Source organism: Beta vulgaris, chromosome 7 (assembly GCF_026745355.1).
Source record: "Beta vulgaris subsp. vulgaris cultivar EL10 chromosome 7, EL10.2, whole genome shotgun sequence".
In the NCBI taxonomy this organism is placed as follows: Eukaryota; Viridiplantae; Streptophyta; class Magnoliopsida; order Caryophyllales; family Amaranthaceae; genus Beta; species Beta vulgaris.
Window position 1 is genome coordinate 46,214,043 of NC_079208.1, and position 4,006 is coordinate 46,218,048.

Here is a 4,006-nt window from a genome sequence, read left to right on the forward strand (position 1 = left end):
GGTTGCTTTCTTTGATATTGAGGATACAAAGGCTCCTATACGAGATGGTTACACAAGTTGTTTCTTTAAGAAGTTATGGCCTTGTACCGGTGGTGTCACTAAGGCTGTAATATCCTAAAAATCTTAATCATATTTAAGTGAATAATTAACATATTAATGTAGTTAAAATATATTTTATTTTATCCGTTCCACTAATTAAGCATCGTATGATAAAATGATTGTAGAATTTTTTTTTAACATAAAACTTTATCAAGTTAAGTTATGACGATAATTTATAATTTACGATTTTAGGAGTTAATCAAGAAGGCTAATGTAGTTGTTAATTCATTAAAGTACAAAGTGTCAACATTTCACCCAAAGTCTTACTAAGTCACGTTTAGGGTGGTATTGTGGGAATGAAATTCTGAATTTTGGTTTGGGAAGCAAAGAGGGAAAAAGAGAAAAGAAGGCATGGTCAAATCCCCCATTAATAGTACCTTCTTCCTCACCCTACCATGTCCATTTGGCACTCATGCAATCACCCTCTCTTCTTCTTCAGTCAAAATCTGTCACCAATCTCTCACCATTGCTTCTTCAAGTTAACAAAATCAGATTATTTACTTCACCATCTTCCTCCCAACCACTGATTTTAAAACCTCCAAACTCCACTATAAATAGCCATAGATTCAACACCAAGAACACACCAACAACAACCTTCATCATCTATTCTCTCTAATCAGAAATTCAGTCAATAATCGCCGGAAAATTGTAACTAAAAGAAACCCAAAAGAGAAAACCCCAAATTTCTCCTCTCTCTCTCCTCTGGTTCGCCCCCCATAACCGACCACCGTCGGCCACCGCGCGCGCCACCTGCGTCGCGCCCAGTCTGCCGTCACCTCGCTGTCACTCGCCGGAGACCGCCGCGCCAGGAGCTTCGCTCTCTCTCCCCTTCGCACTATCTCTCCCCTTCGCACTCTCTCGCTCCTCTTCTCTTCGCGCGACGCTGCTGCACGCGCAGCACCGCCGACGGGCCGCGCTCGCCGAACCACCGGATACCACCGCCGGAGATTTCTGCTGCTCGCCGTCGACCACCGAAGCCGGCGTCCACCTCAGTCGCGATTCGTCCTCCCTGCTCCTAGTAGCAGAGGTGATGCTCATCTCCTTTTTATTTCTGATTTATTAAAACCAAGCCCAAGTCTAAATTCCTTTTGTTAATTATAATAGTTTAGATTAGGGATGGCAAATGGGCGGGGCGGATGCGGGTACCCCTAAATCCACACCCATCTCCACCTAAATTTTCCATACCCACCACCTACCCGCCAACCATGGCGGGTACAAGTTTCCATATCCACCTCCGCCCAAGCGGGTACAAGATTATACCCACATCCGCTCCACCACCCAAGTGGATATCCATTACCCACTTATACCCGCCCATCACCTAGGTGGATTTTCCACCCGCCCACCTGATTTATTTTCTATATATAACCTATTATATAAATTAATTATTAGAAACACCCATTTCAAAGAAAAAAAAGCACACATTCTTAGTATTCATATTTCTTAATTATTTTTTACAATTTTTTAGATTTATGAACATAATTCTTTATTTTATAAAGGGTAAATTAGTAAATATTATACGGGGCGGATGGATATGGGGCGGGGCGGGAGGATATGGGGCGGGGCGGGTGGATTTGGGGCGGATGTGATCTCATATCCACCACCTACCCACCACCCATGGCGGATTTGACTTTTCGTATCCATACCCACCCACTACCCACCAAAGTCATATCCATACCCGCCCCAACTGGGGCGGATGCGGTGCGAAACCCGCCAAATTATACCCACCTGCCATCCCTAGTTTAGATTGGGCCAAGAATAGTTCAATTAGAACCTAAACTAAGTAACTTAAAACTGAATCCTTGTTGTTGGACTTAAGATGTAGTTTGAACTTGTTCATGGACTTACCAAGTTATACCTATGGACTGATTTATATTAGTTAAACTTAAACCAACTCAATTTAAGTGTTGCATGTTCACTAAATGGGGCTCAAATCTGACTTTTATTATTTTAGCTAAGCTACTTATATTAGATGGGCCAAATTGAGTTAAACTAAAACTGATTTAGTATTTCATTAAGCTATGTTAGTTTAATTAATCAAGTCAAGTATAATGTTGGGCTTATAATATGAATTTACTTAGTTAAATCATTTAAGTTAATCTTGTTGCTTTAATATATTGAGCTTTAGTGGACTGATTTAGTTAGTTTCATTAAACCACCTAACTTATTTACTAAAATATATTATTGGGTTATAATTCATGATTTCTAAACTAGTTGAGTTGTTTAAAACTAATTAAAAATAATTCATTAAGCTTGTTGTTATAATTGAGTTTAAGTTATGAATACTTCACTAATCCTTAAGTTCACTTATAATAATTAGTTACTTGACTTGTTAGTTTTAAATGACTAAATAATATTAAAATAATGTTATGGGATCTATTATAACTTTAAACTTAACTAATTAATGGACGACTAATTAATTATTAACTACGAACTAGAATAATGTTATGTATTCGAAAGGTTATATAATATGTAGTAATATAACTTTAATGTTTCGATAATTCTAAAAATATAGCTAAATGAGTTATTTCATTAAGTGGTTGTTAAAGAGTCACCTTAATTGAACAAAGTTATTAATGATTAAGAAATAATGACCTTTAAGGAGACTTTATGACGTTATAATGACCGTTATGACCTCAATAAGCGCTAACTAATATTTAGGCTTAAAAGCTAAATAACGAAACGTTCATTAATAAAATTATTCTTGAATAGATTAAAGAAGATAAAGGATATTACAAGCCTCCCACGGCTATCAAGGTTGGTAAGCAGGAATTCAGGTAACGTCTACTACTAACACCCACAATCCCTTTCGAATGATGTTTTATGGTATTTCGCACTATGTTGTTGATTTATGGATTGTGGGATATGAAAGGTTTTACGAATATGATGGTTTTCGATGAAATGAAATGACTCTGATGTTTATGAAAATATGAGTATGATAACGCTATGGTTTTAATGATGTTTCATGATTATGATTATAATGATGTAATGTAATTATGATATTTGAAACATGATAAAGTAAAGTGAAAGATGGTTCTTGACAAGTATGTGGGCATAGAAAATGTCACCTATGATGTGACTGCCTTTCTGGCAATATTTGGACACCGAGAGTGTCATCCATTTGTGGCCTTTCTGGCAATATTTGGACACCGAGAGTGTCATCCATTTGTGACTGCCTTCCTGGCAATATTTGGACACCGAGAGTGTCACCCATTTGTTTAGGGAGACGTCCCTATATGCAATATGTGATATGCGATATTTGCCAAGTTACCAAAGTAAAAGATGTATGATGATGAACATGATAAAGAAGATAATGTAACCTACTATGATATATTTGTGAAATGTTTTACTTATTCTCTCCTCCCTGTTTTTAACCAAAATGATGTGAAATGAATTTACGATGTTAGAGTAGTATGTTACTGAGCCTCGGCTCACGACATTTTGTTTTATGTTTTAGGTATGGAAGAACAGTTGTGGATCACTGATAGACTGCATTATGGAGATTATGTATGATTCTATGAGGTTTTAGGATACTTTGTATGATGGATAAACAAGTATTATTATACGATGAGTATTTGTATAGTGAATGTTCAATTTTAGGCTATTATTTTATTTGTGGGCCATAACCCACAGGATTAAGTTATGCTTCCGCTGACGATTAAGGTTATGTTAATTTGTCGGGGCGTTACAGAGTGGTATCAGAGCCGAAACCTAGCCGGAAGTGCGGAGTGATAGACTTTGCACCGCCTAGGAGTTGTCCTTTGGGAAATTAGATATTAAGGAAAACTCGAGGTTAGTAAATGACCATTTGGGTTGATATAAGATGAGATATAAGACAATGGATGAAAAATATGAGGTTTACTTCCTTGAATGAGTTATTAGGAGTTGAGGATTAATTGGGCTATTAGAA

The 4,006-nt window shown here is 37.1% G+C and overlaps 1 long non-coding RNA gene across 2 annotated transcripts; it reads left to right on the plus strand.

Annotated features, from left to right (window-relative positions):
* The first annotated feature begins 842 nt into the window (after positions 1 to 842).
* LOC130592179 (uncharacterized) lies at positions 843 to 3,703 on the plus strand. Of its 2 annotated transcripts, XR_008970398.1 has the most exons (3): positions 843 to 1,126; positions 2,809 to 2,873; positions 3,554 to 3,703. It is a non-coding gene; the product is annotated as an uncharacterized LOC130592179 (long non-coding RNA). The 2 variants fall into 2 exon arrangements; XR_008970397.1 differs by lacking the exon at positions 843 to 1,126 and having other exon boundaries at positions 2,537 to 2,873.
* Positions 3,704 to 4,006: the final 303 nt, after the last annotated feature.